Here is a 14,962-nt window from a genome sequence, read left to right on the forward strand (position 1 = left end):
TGCGAAGGTGTGCAGCAGATCGTAGGAGTGACCATGAATGACCTTATACACCTACATTAGGTCAGAACTTTGAATATAGTCCGGTCCAGTCCTGAAAGACCCCCGCCCACCCTCTATGATCTGAGCTCACGCTTGCTTCGGTCTGGTCGCAGATATGCAATACCACATGCCAGAACACAATAGGCACAGAAGTTTTTTTTATTCCTTCTGCTATCAGCCTCCTGAATAGCAAATAGTGTGTGATTTGTGTTTTTGTGTTGTATCTGTCATTTGTTTCTGATGTGTGTACTGCTGGCTGTGCAACAATTTACCCTTAGGGGATAATAAAGTACCTTGAGCCTAAACCTGGGATGACAGTTTCAGCCATGTTGGACACAGTGCCCCACTGGTGAACGCTCCTGGAGTAGGTGATAAGAGAATGTTTGTCCTCCAACACTGTTTTCAGCATGAATCCAACCTTTGATATGAAAGAAACCTGGAAGAGGGGTGTGTTTTGTCTTGGCAAGGTCTCTTTATATGCTGCTTGGCAAAAATCAATGGTGGAGATGGGTGCCATTTAGAGCCACAATGCACCACAAATGGCATCGCAAGTGCTTGAGCTTATTTTGTCGTAGCTAACTGTATACTACTCCAGGAAGATGGATCATTCTCTGTCATTTCCAGTTTAACTGGGACACCGGACATGCTTGTCATCATAGGAGTAAACCACAATTTGTGATTTTTATAGCAACTTCAGTCATTTCGTCTGTCTTATTTTCAAAAATATAATTCCACTGACTCACTGGGGCTGTTCCCATCTGCCAGTGTGCTCCTCTGCGTCTGTCTGTGGGGCATTAGCCTTAGTGTTGACAGGCTATTAGTTGTGACATGTAACCAATCAGATGCTGTGGGAGGGACATTAGTGAAGACAGTAATTTGGTGACCACAGACAAAGAGAGCTGAAGTAGTACATTCTGAAGTTCATTTATTTGGTTTGTAATTAGAATAAAAAAAGCCACAAAACTAGTAAAAATGCTGACTATCGGATCTCATAATTGATAATTGCCAGATATCAGTCATCCCCTTGTATTAACATTCAGGTTGAAAATCATTCAGATTTGATGCATTATTCTATACTTCACAACATTCATTCATCCTCAATCTGTTTAAGAACATAAAGTGATTCAATTTAAAGTGGTTCACAGACTGCATTGGTCTAAAGTGAAGCTGACAAAAATTAAATAGGACTTGAATCCTACTTGTGATTGCTTGTGAAGCTGAACCGGCCACACTGTCTCATGTTCTGGTTTGCTCAAAACTGAAAAACTTTGGCAGTCTATATTTAAATTTCTTTCGGAAGTAACAGGGTCTCATATTGAACCTGAGGCAACAATTGCAATATTTGGCATTACATTACATTCTTTTAACCAAAATCTAAAAATCTAATTGCCTTCACCATTCTTCTAGCTCGTAGACTAATACTACTAAAATGGAAAGATAAGCAACCTCCAACATTTAAAATCTTGGTTTCTGGATCTTTTACATCATTTAACATTGGAAAAAATCAGATATTCTATAAGAGGATGTGCCAATAAGTTTTTCAGTACCTGGCAACCTGTTCTGCATCACATAAAAAAGGCAGATCCCTCATTTATTCCAGAGGAGTCTTATTAATACGAGTATGTGACTAATATCTGTGTCCCTTATTTATGTATGTATGTATGTATGTATGTATGTATGTATGTATGTATGTATTTATTTATTTATTTATTTATTTATTTATTTATTATTATTACTTATTATTATTATTATTATTATTATGATTAGTATTATTGTTGTTGTTGTTGTTGTTGTTGTTTGTTGTTGTCAATTATCTTTTTTTTTTTTTTTTTTTTTTTTGGTGCAACAGGGTGGGAATGTTCATGGGTTTGGGTTAAAAAACAAAAAAAACAATGACTGTATTATGCTTGTCTGTGACTAGATATGCAATAAAAACTCTTTGAACAGATTTAATGCAGTACATAGAACACATGTCCAAGTTTCTAATTTTTTTCATTGATAATATAATTTGCTAAAATTCACACCCCAAATTCAAAAAGAAGCATCACAGTTTTAAAGCTTTTGATTGTATTATATGTTGTAAAAAGATGAGTATATTGTTAGTGTCAATCTGATTCTATAAGACCAGAGAGAATGAATCATTTTCTGTGTCTAGGCTCCACACCTTGGCTTTGACTCAGCTCAGGTGTTTAGATCTAATTATGATATAAAGAATCTCATAATTACATCAACAGCATGAAGCATCATGGTGGATGTACTAACAACAGCAAGAAGAAGCATCAGGTCTGCGACTATAAAGATATTTACCACAATATAAATGCAAATGGGAGCAGATGTGATTCTGTACATGCACACAGGGTAAGAGCTAAATGGATTAAACATGTCAAACCATACTAAAAACCTTTTATATTAAAATTTGGCTTCTATCTGAGATTCATCAACACATAAAATGACCTTGGAGACAATTACAGTCTTTATTTAAAACTCATCAGCTGTACGTTAACACTGCGCAACACTATAAAATTTTAACGTTGCCCAGTGGAAATGTTTTACTCAGCAACAAGAGCGTATCACACAGTCTTTTGAAAGATGGCAAAAAATGTTTAACAGCTTGTTAAAAAAAATTTCAAGAGACATGCCACAGGACCCTGCAATATGAAACTGGAACATTTAAGAGCGCTGTGATCTGGTAGAGTGAATGATTCATGAACACTTCACCGCTCTCCCTTTTCTAACAAAAATGTAAGTGTTAGGAGCAGGATACTGGCAGCTGTTGAGGTCACGAGGAGCTTCTCTTACATAAAGGCACCATCAGCAAATTTCAGAGAACGATTTTTGTTTACTACATGTGTGGAAGAGCACACTCAGAGTCTATTCTATTTTGCCAAATAAGTCATTCATTAATTCAATAAGTAGTATTATAGTATATTTATTCATGAACCACTGATGTAATGTTGTACTTGAAACACTACCCATAATCTATTTAGACGTTTCTTCTTTAACAGTAGGTTAAATTCAATGCATAGAGAGCCAAATCACAACAAAAAAAAATCATCCTAAAGCACTTCATATAAGGCCAAGACTTGGACAGGAAGTAGATGACCATTGACCTTGGCCGTTTGGGGTCAATGCAGTTTTATTTTTGACATTTTAGAGAAACTCATAAACTACTGCTCATCATTAGGACTTTACGTATACAATATCCACAAAAAATTCCTAAAAACACTATCACCAGGAAATGGCTATCACAGGAGAGCCCAACTTTAAACGGATGGATGGAAATCACAGTGGACATTTATAAAATGGAAAACACAACCGCATTTCTTAATCACAAATTGGAGAAATTTGCTCCATACTGGGAAAACTGGATCAACTATGTTACAGCCTTTAGGCCTGATTTTGTTTTCACAAATTGGTGTTTGTGCTGAATGGAAAAAAATCCCTTTTTTTCCTCTCTCTTTTCTTTTTTCTGTCTTTCATTTGGTTATTTGACATAAAACAAAAATATTATTCTGGCATTTAGAGCAGAAAAAAAATGTATGCTATATGTACATGTGATGTACTGAATGTGAATGTCTAATACTGAACGTCAATAAAAAATATATTATAAAAAAAAAAAAAATTCCATGTTCCTCAGTGTAAGACGATGATTTTTTCATTGTGGAACAGCCTTGCTACTCCCGAACAGCTGTTACCTGGTTAAAGGTTAATAAAGAGACATATTTCATAATTGACATGCATTCTTATATGGTAACACACATTTTACAGCAGAATCAGTGAAAGCAGCCTCTGGTAGATGGATGACGAACTACACTTGTGTATCATCACAGTCATTAGCCCGTGCAGCCTATGCATATCTGTAAAGTACGTTGGTGTCATCATTGTGTCTTTGCACCAACACCATATGGACCAGGATCTCTGTAGATTCCATGTCAGTGGTCCACTTTCTCTCTCTTCCCTCACCAAGCTATATGCAGTGGGGGTTATTAATGAAAAGGGCAGAGCAATGCATCAAAGTAGAGCTAAGATGGAGGTGTGGGTTTGTAATGGGCTGTACGGCAACACAACGCTGAACTCAGAATTAATGACGACAGTGGCCTCAAACCTGGGGCCTAGTTGGAGGAATATAATGCACTGTTTGCCCAGTGAAAAATAAGGCATGGAGAGGCTGCCCCAGAGTGCAACTGGGTCCTACTGGACTAACATGCACTGAAGAAATTAAATCTCATAGGGTAGGCTGAAGATTGTAATGCATTCACATTAAAGTCCCCAACAGTTTCATAGCCCCCAGCCCAAAGAAATGTAGAGATCATTAAGTACCACGTAGCCCTGATTAGGTGAGCAGAGTTCAGACAGCGTTCACAGAGAAGAGGAAAGGCCAGGGTTAATCACTTAACCAGGAAGCTTAGTGTCACACAACAAAGTATTTCACAAACACAAGAAAAGGTAAATTATTGAGCTCTGCATAAACAGCTCAGCAAAGAATTGATACACAGCTTAAGGTGTGTTTATCCATACTGTGCAGCTGAAGCACAGGTCTGTGCACACATTTGCACATGTGAAGATGGATGTAGACCTTCAAAATCATTTTATGTGCTCTGTCCTTACCCATGGTGATAATGAATCATCTGCAACGTACAGTCATTTTACATTTTGACAGGACAGAAAATAATTGCGAGTCCAAGGTGCATGAGCAAAGGAGGATAATTCAAGGCTCTCATAGCTCTGGTGGCAAACCTCAGTGGATTCTGACACAAGCCACATATTGTAATTTTGAAAATACATTATGGCACCATTCTGGGTCTGGGTGTAAACTATATTTCTGACACGGTGACTCATTGTACAGGAGATGCCTGAATGGAAGAACCAGAACTGACTGTGTTTTGAAGTATAAGTCTGACACTTCTTTACTGTGATATCCTACCACGCATTTCCCACATACAGTATATCTACAGTAAGGATGCCATCTCATTGAAGTGGGCAGCGTGTTTATGTAATAAAGACACTGAAATAATGTATGCCTTAATGCACAGGTGTTAAACATGCGGCCCAGGGCCAAATCCGGCCCGCCAAAGGGTTCATTCCGGCCCCTGGGCTGAATTTGTGAAAAGCAAAAATGACACTGAAGATATTAACAATCATTTTAGGTCAATTCAATCTGAAGTGTATCAGACCAGTAAAACTATATATAAACCTATGAATAATGAAAACTGTAAATTTTCGTCATCGTTTTAGTGTAAAAAAAAAAAAAAGTAAAATTACACAAAAATGTTTACAGTTACAGACTAGCCTTTCATAAAAAAAAACCAAAACAAAACAAAAAAAAACAAAACAAGGTAAATAACCTGAATCTCTAAGAGAATTATGTGGAATTTTAATAATATTCTGCCTGTTATTTAATGTTTTGTGTATTTGGAGGTTCACTGTGATCTCTAAGTTGTGATTCACATGTTTAAATGATGACCTAATATTGTTTACGTTGCACTTATTTTACTTAAGAATTTTGAGGTTCATATTTCTTCATGTTATGTTCGAGTACAATTCACAGATTTCAACATTTTCATTATGGAATTTTACTTTTCTCACTCAAAATATTATCCTACTATTTATATTATTTAACTGGTCCGGCCCACTTTATATCATATTAGGGTATATGTGGCCCCTGAACTAAAATGAGTTTGACACCCCTGCCTTAATGGATAGTTACCTACTCTGGCTTCATGCACATGCACCTTTATTATGTTTTTGGTCTAAATCACCGTGAGAGTGAATGTTTGTCTGTCTGTTGTTGTCAGCCCTGCACTGAACTGGTGACCTGAACTTGGTGTGCCCCACCTTCACCTGGGGGAATAGGCTCCAGTATCCCAGCAACCCTGTCAAGGATTAGGCGGTTCGGAAAATGAATGAATGATTTGTTACTTAAATGACCTTCTGAGAATTTGCGCATTCAGTCAAACTGTGCAAAATGATAGATGACACTGTAATGAGCGCGGTTCACCTTCTCCCCATGTACTCATGTAAGAAGTGATGCATTTGCAAGTTTCCGTCTCAGTTTGTCACATTTTGTTTTTATCATTGCTCCAACTTTCCATCTAAAATGATATGATTATTATTATATTGTATATATGTATAAGCTTTAAAAACAGGTGCTTTGTGAGTATGATGAAGTAAAATGAGTCTCAGTGTCTCAGTAGGATTGTGATCATTGCCCTTTTGATTAATGAATGCACCTTTTTATAGATTAATCATGATTACAGCCTTCACACAGGCGTAATTACAACAAATATTCCCAGCTCAGGCGCAAAGGCTCAGTTGAGAATTTTGCTTTTCAATGCAGTAAAATACAGCTGGATGACTAAAAGAGCACAGGTGTGCAGAGGCAGTAATACTCCAGTGTCTGACGCTGACAGGAAGGGACTCACACAAGCTTTTTTAGGAGAGGAATCAAATGGAAGTGTAGGATGTCATGTGACAAAGACAGTTGGAGGACGTGACCTCTACATCACAGTTAACAGAATTAAAGCTACATCAAACACAGAAGCATCAAATTCCCGTATCAAACACAAACCATATGAGGCCCAGGTGCTGGGAAAAGCTCAGAGTCATGGGAGTCATGTCAAGGCCCGTTAACGGGACCCACTTCGGAAAATCTCATTCACTAATGGCCGACCCAGTGACATTTCTATTCGCTTGTATTTTTAGCCCCACTACCTTTCACAACGATGTCCATACATTCACTACAGAGACGTACTTATTCCATACTGCTTTTATCGTATTATATATACAGGATGTCTAGGCGAGCCCACTTTGAGATAGCCTCCCTGGAAGTGTATTTTATAAAAGCAAGTCAGATACCATTTGTTGTTTCAAGAGAAAACTAAAGGAAAAATAGAAAAAGATATTAAACATAAAGGATGTGATTATATAAATCCCTGCCAAAGATATTTAAAGTAAAAGTTGGATTTTTGTAGCGGCTGTGGTGTGTTTATCAAGACACTGTCACTCATTTCCAAAGTGTGCTGATGCAACAAAATGAAAAAACCTCAATCTATGTGAAAAAGAAAGCTGACAAGTAACACAGCACATGAAGACATGCTCTGTCATACAAAATAATGTTAAAACATCTCACAAAAAATCCCATCTCATAAAGTTAAATATCGTCTTTATATGCACAGTCAGTGGTAAAAAAGGAACTGTCCCCATACTGACTGTACTTATCAGGGTCTCGCTTGTCTTTCCTTAAACATCTAAATATTGCTTTAATGAACCCAAATGCCCGGCGCTGCAAGTCTTCAGATAAATATGGTAATTTATGGTAACTTATGAAAATGAACAAACTTAACATATGGTTATTGTTTCAAGCAAGATGATGCACTGTTTTGGCTAATGATGTTAAAAAATCTCACAATACAGGCGCACACCATCCACGGTATTATGCAGTTCTAAATTATGCCAGATAAATATGGATGATGGTATCTAAGGTACAAGATGTAAACAGATGACTGTGAGCGGATAATTGAACACAGAAACTCATTTACAAGTGACTGAACACAATACACTTGCATAAGTGACTGGATTCCTGAGAACATTTTAAAGTAGTACAAAGTAGCGGGTGTTAAATTTATTGTTCCATTTTATAAATGTAATTAATAAAAACAAAGGAAAAGTCAAATTAATGTGCTTCTTTTTGAGGCACAAGTTAATTTTAAAGCTGGAATCTGTAACTGTCTGCATGATGTAACCCTCTGCAGAAAAAGAGCTTGTTTAATGAATTATGAGAATTAGATCTGGTGTCATTTCAGATCATTCAGGAAAGGATGCAATCCAATTTTAGACAGTGAAGCAAGCAGAAAAGGAGTATTTAGTGCACTGTTGAACATATTGAAATATAACTGTATATACACTGCAAAAATCAAAATGTTATCAAGTGTATTTTCTCATCTCTCGTCAAAATATCTCATCACCCTTAAAATAAGACATAATCACCTAAAGAGTAACTTTTCAGTGAGATACAAGAACTTATTTTTAGACTATAGATCTTGAAAATCTTATTTCAAGAAAACTTACCAAGATAATTTTCACTTGTTTCACTTTTTAATTCAAGATTGTTTTGCTTACTTCAAGCAAAAAAAAAAAAATCTGCCAATGAAACAAGTGAAAATTATCTTGGTAAGGTTTCTTAAAATAAGATTTTCAATATCTATTGTCTAAAAATAAGTTCTTATATCTCACTGAAAAGTTACTCTTTAGGTGTTTATGTTATGATATGATATTTTGACTAGAAATGAGAAAAATATACTTGGTCAGATTTTGATTTTTGCAGTGTAATATTGTGAAAGAAAGGCAAACAGCTTGCATTTCCAAAACTACATATCAAAATTCAGTTTATTAAAGTAAACTCATCGAAATCTAACTTCAAATCCTACAATTGAATGGTGGCTGTGCTATAGTGCCAAAAAGCACAACAAGTAAGTCAGAGACTATTAGCAGAACCTCGTTGAGACACAGTGGAAAAAGTTATTTCAGCCACTGCCTCAGGTCACATATCGAGCTGAACCTGGCAGTAATAACTACACAAACAAGCTGTGTGTGCAAACATTTCCCAAGCACAGTGAAGGAGGAACAGGAGGACAACAGCAAGGACTGGAGGACCAAGGCAGAAATCGATTGGTGCAATGACAGCAGTGATCATCTCAGCCCTATGAATCAAACATGCATGTTTAAACAGCTCTGCCACTAGTTACTACACAAAACAAACAGTTCTTCTGACATAAATAAATACTGCTGCTGCGAGATGCTCACATTGAAAGTATTCTTCCTGCAAAGATTCTCATATTTTTGGATGAGTAGAAGGATATCAAACATACCAATAGTCGATTTTCTATTGACCCTCAAATTGCGCAAATATAACTTGCGCATAAAAATGTACCTAATGGAAAAACAACAATTTTGCCAAAAGTCTCATTTACAATTAAACGTTTTTGCGCTGGCAAGAGGTGGTTTTTCAGGCGTAGCGCAAATTGTATATCACGCAAAACTGCAAAGGAAAGACCTTTTTTCGCAACTAGAGTCAGGTGAATTAAAAAAACGGATGTTGGCGGATGTTACAAGAAGCGAAGAAGAAGAAGAAGAATAAACATGTCGCAGTATGTGTGGACACACCAGGAAACCCAATCATTTTTTTTTATTTAGTACGAGATAGAGGGGAAATATATAATTCTAATGAATTCATCTGTAAATCAACACCATATTTATGTTCATCGCCATGTTTATGGAATGACTTCTCGTGTCATCTCACGATAATAAATAAACAAATCATCGCATTTGTGATTTAATGAAAAAACTGACATTATGCACTTCTGTTTTTTCAACATTTAGTAAATATTGTTAAAGTTTTGCACAGCGGTCCAATGGAAAAGTGACTAGACATTGCATCATGTGTGATTGCGATCAGGAACCTAGTCCTATATCTGAGATTTGAGATGCAGCCTGTCAGTGCACAGAAGTCATTTATTTGACTACGGGATTAATGTACTGTTTACATACGTATCCTTTGTAAAATACACTGAATATAAACCAATTTCTTCCCAGAAGGTGCAGGAGCAGATCCTTACTACATTCAGCTCAGGAATTAAAAAATAGAATTATCAAATAGTAAGATGAAAAGTATTAATGTTTTAGCTGAATCATAGCTCCAAATTCGAGTTCAGTCTTAGTAAGAAGTAAGCATTTTGAGTGCAAAGCCTGACCTGATTCAAGCTGCAAAAAATGCTGCTCACTGGGTTTTGCTGCTTACATTAAAATCTGTGTCACATGTGAAGCAAAAATAAAATAATCAGGCCACCTGTGTTTGCAGTATAATCATATACGTAGCTGGAAGAGTTGAGACACAGAATAAAAGTTCAGTTTGTGATGGAGTTTTCTGTCAGGACAGCTGTGCTCACACTTTAAATTAAAATGCACCAGAGCACCAGAAATGTCAAAACTTGCACCGTCAGGCTAGAAGTGCCTTGTTCTGCATTCCAGTAACCCTACAGTGCCTCCTGTCACAACTAGCAACGTCCAAAGGGTTTTGGCAGCAAAGCGCAACATGAAGGATTTAAATATGTGATGAGTTTGGAAGTCAGCTCAGAATCAAACTATTACACAATCCAGTACATCTGAGGAGGACCGTTTCAGGTTTTTTTTTTTTTTTTTTTTCGATATTGTAAAAATAGTCTGAATAAGTGGAAGTGAACGGTGAGCGCTTGTTGAGGTATTCACCAACAGCTGCGGACGTATAAAGACACAGCTGCCAACAGATGCACAGGCACACCATAACAAGCTCTATTAACAACAAAGTGTGCATAAGGTAGATCCAAGCATAGTGGACAGTTTTGGAAAACAGCTGGTTGGGGTGCATCCAGACTGAAGTGTCTGTGAAGTGTCTGTTCAGTAATCTGAAAGGCAGCGGAGCATCTGCACAGGGGCACAGCAGACTCCTCCAGCAGCACCGGCAGAATGCTAATGCTGTTAGACTCACCTCCATCCTCTCTCCTTTTTGAAACATACAAGGGCAATGCTGCATTAATCATGGATTCACATCCCTCCTCCTTCACTCTCACCTCCCTCTAAATACACACACGCAGCCGCCTCTCTGCCTTCCTGTTTCTTTTTGCTCTCACAATCACGCACACATACCAACTCTCTTCCATCATGTGCAACATCATTAGAGAGGCCTGTTTAATGCAGAGTATAAAATTAAAATGTCACTAAACCTCAACAGCATAATATTTTCAAATAAGCTTTATTAGATTGTCCACCACTAATAAATACCCTAGATGTCCCTGAACCACACCAGAAAATACTGCATAATTCACATGCACACAATCTCACATATCTCTTAAAACACCCACTCCGAACATGCACGCTTATGTACACCCACACACACACACACACACACACCCCACACACGATACAATACAGTGCAGTCCCATTTTCTGTTTCACTGCTCTAAGCAAAATGAGTGGGAAAGAGATACAGCACCACACAGTTGTATCTGTGAATTTCATTTCAAAAAACTCTTCAGGAGAAACAAAATTATCAAATGCACATAATGGTCAAAGAGCAGCGAAAACAGGAAAACACCACGCGTTTCAGAAAATCTACTTTTTTTTTCCATTAAAAAGTCAAGCAGGTTTTCCAGATTGGTTGCACACTTTGCAACAAAAAGAACAGAATAGTGCGACTCGGAGCCTGAATATGAGCATTGACACTCTGAGACTTCATCTTATTCATAATTAATAGATGTTACAGATAGAGCTGCACAGTGTGGTGCAAAAAGCATCATATTGTAATTATGGTTTGCAGCTCAAACTCAAAAATACAAACTCTCACTAACATATCACCGGATTGTGACTGTATAATTTCACAGGATGACATTGAAATTGCAATTGTGATTGAATTAATTGTGCAACTGTAGTTACAAAGAGGGACAAATTACCCTGTGTCAGACTGGAGAGGCCAATTAGCTGTGTTAACCCTGACATGAGGCGACACTGTGACAACACTCTGTAAAGCACTGAAGTAAATACAGACAACATCAATAAAATACTATTATATGCCCTGTAATGTGTATGATTTCTCAACTGGGCCAGTCTAGGCTAGTCTAGCTCACATAATATAGTCCATGGATGCATTATAACAAGGGTGTCAAACTCATTTTTTTCTGGAGGCCACATTCAGCCCAATTTAATCTGAAGTGGGCCGGACCAGTAAAATAATAGCATGATAACCAATGAATATAGACAACTGCAAATTGTTTTAGTGCAAAAAATAACGTTCAGTCATGCCAATATTTACATTTACAAACTATCCAAACAAAAAGGATGTGAATAACCTGAAAAAAAAAAAAAAAAGCAAAAACGGAATTTGTTAAGAAATATAAGTACAATTTTATCAATATTATGCCTCGACTTATCATTTATACATATGCACAAAACATTTAGTAACAGGCAGAAAATTGTTAAAATTGTACTTATATTTCTCAGCAAATTCCATTTTTTTTTCAGGTTATTCACATCCTTTTTATTTGGATAGTTTGTAAATGTAAACATTTTCATAACTGAACGTTATTTTTTGCACTAAAACAATTTGGAGTTGTCATTATTTATAGGTTATTATGATATTATTTTTGAGTTTGATGCCCTAACTTGCACTTTATAAATTCATCCCACTGGCCGGATTGGAACCTTTGGTGGGCCGGTTTTGGCCCCCGGGCTGCATGTTTGACACCTGTGCATTATAAGAACAAGAAACTGAACTCTTAACTGGCTCTGGTTCTTTCCGCCCTGTTCTGACCACTTACGGTGACGTGACAGATTTAATATATTCTTTTTTAGGTGTTCAGGAGATTTAACACCTATATAACATCTGTAAACAAATAAATGACCTGTCACCAGTTTAACAGGCAACTCATTTATCATTGTGATCTGTGGGGGAAATGCAGATTCTACTGCAGTGCCACCAGTGGCCACTAGGGGAATTGGCAACTGTTCTGATTGATGAACAGACTGCCACATCTAGTTTTCTTGATTTATCCATGATGTATTCTCCTGAAATATATATTGTACCCTTCTGCCATAGTTTACGTGGGTGCTGCCATGCTCCGTTATTACATAAAATAAAAGGAAACTCTGAACTGCAACTGCATTCTGAAATGGCGAGCAATTGCAACAGCACATATCTTTTTGTTTTTTCAGTAATAGGTACTAAACTCTGGATTACTTTTCCCCCTGAAATCAAAACACTGACAGAGCTCATGGTTTTTAACATGAACAAAACAATGGCTGAAACTGAAACAAGCCTGTGAACGCTGACCTTTACATTCTGTTGTACTGATAGTTTCCTGTCCTTATCTGTCATGTATTACTGCTTTATGTTTGTGTCTATGTTTTCTCTTTGTTTGTTATGTGTTTAGTATTTTTAAGGTTTTTGTTCTGTTTTAACTCTTTGTTTTAACAGTTAAGGACTGTAGAAGACAATAATGTATAACCAGCCAATAACGTAACAAGTTATTACGTTATTGGTTCAGGATTTTTACTATGTTATAGGCCAGATTATATGTTATTGCATTTTAAAATGTAATTAGCTGGTTATTATGTTATTGGCCTGGTAAAATAATTTCTTTGCAAATGTAATTGAGCCAACAATGAAAATATATTAATATCATCGTTTTTAAGTTTCATTTATTAGACATAACTGTGACACACCGTCCTGTAACTAAACAATACAAAATAAAATCTCTCTCTCTCTCATTCTCTCTTTCTCTCTCTCCATGTATTTGTCTATTTAACTTGATGGTTAAATGATCTCTAGTCCTGTCTGCTGCTCCATAGCCTTTCAAACTATCTCCGAACATACACTACCAGTCAAAAGTTTGGACTCACCTTCCTATTTAAATGACATGAGATGGACAGCAGATGGCCAACAAGTGCTCAGCATCACTGGGAACTCCTTCAAGACTTTTGGAAAACATTTCAGGTGACTTCCTCATGAAGCTCATCCAGAGAATGCCAAAAATGTGCAAAGCAGTAAAAAAAAAGCAAAATGTGGCTATTTTGAAGATTCTAAATATAAAACATGCTTTGAGTTACGTCACACTTTTTTTTAAACTAAATAATTCCATATGTGTTCATTCATAGTTTTGATGCCTTCAGTGAGAATCTACAATGTAAATAGTCATGAAAATAAAGAAAAAACATGTGAGTCCAAACTTTTGACTGGTAGTGTATTACCTTTTTTTTTTTATTACATTTAAAAAATGGCAAATTTATTACGTTATCGGCCATTATTATGTTATCGGTTGTTTTTACATTATTGGCTTCTACAAGGACTAACCAGGGACAGGGGCTGAAAATCAGCTTTGTGTAGAAACATTTATGCATGACATCTGTTTTGCATCTCATATGAAATAATGTAATAATGTTTAATACCATAACCACAACATCTTTAAATGTTCCACCAAAACAGTTTTTCCATTGGACATTTTGCCAATGCAGTGTCATTGCATCCTACCCTCAAGTGTTGCTCAAGACAAGTGTTATTGATTTAAAGGAATACAAACTTGCCAAAAAGTAACAAAAAAATAAAAATTCTCTTCCTTTTTCCAGAATAATAGTGAAAGGTGCCAAACCTCCATCTGGTTGCTAGCATATGCTATAGTCCAAAATAGGATGATGTGGACTAAAAATGCTAATATTTTAAAATTGGATTTATAGAATTGTTTCCTTGCTAATTTTTTAGTGTTTTGTATTTTCTGCTAGTCCAGCTGGTAATATATTTTCCAATGACCCTGATGAAAGCCTCAAGCCAAGTGCTTGTGGAGATCTTGACCTCCTATAATTGTATGTAATCAGCAGAGCTGTGCAGATGTACTCCACAAAATCACCATAGTCGTTCTTTAATATTACATTTTTCAAAATCCATTTTTTCCCATATCGCTCAACCTGTGACATATCTCATCTTGTCTTCTCTATGAAAGAGGTCAGAGGTCAGAATCAGGTGCAACAATAATGCTGGGACTATAGATAGTTAAGCAGCTGTGTAATATTTGTGATATTTATAGCTGAGGTTGAATGAAACTCCCTTTTCAATATTTGGACTTCATCATATATGTATCCATGCACAGCTGTTAAAAGATGTTACTGAGGCTCAACACATCACCTTATGTCTGACGATTACATACACATTCAAAAATAGGCAGCTGTCAGATGAGCAGTTTGATCAATAACCCTTTATTGCTTTACCAGCCTGAGAATGAGACTCCATGTTTAGACACTAATGCACTCCACACTCGCGATCGATACAGAGCAGATACAGAGCAATTGATTTAGATAAAGGAGAAAGAGATCTGATACTTTATTTTAGGTATTTTGCAGCAATG

The sequence above is a fragment of the Sphaeramia orbicularis genome, chromosome 6, assembly GCF_902148855.1.
Source record: "Sphaeramia orbicularis chromosome 6, fSphaOr1.1, whole genome shotgun sequence".
Lineage (NCBI taxonomy): Eukaryota > Metazoa > Chordata > Actinopteri > Kurtiformes > Apogonidae > Sphaeramia > Sphaeramia orbicularis.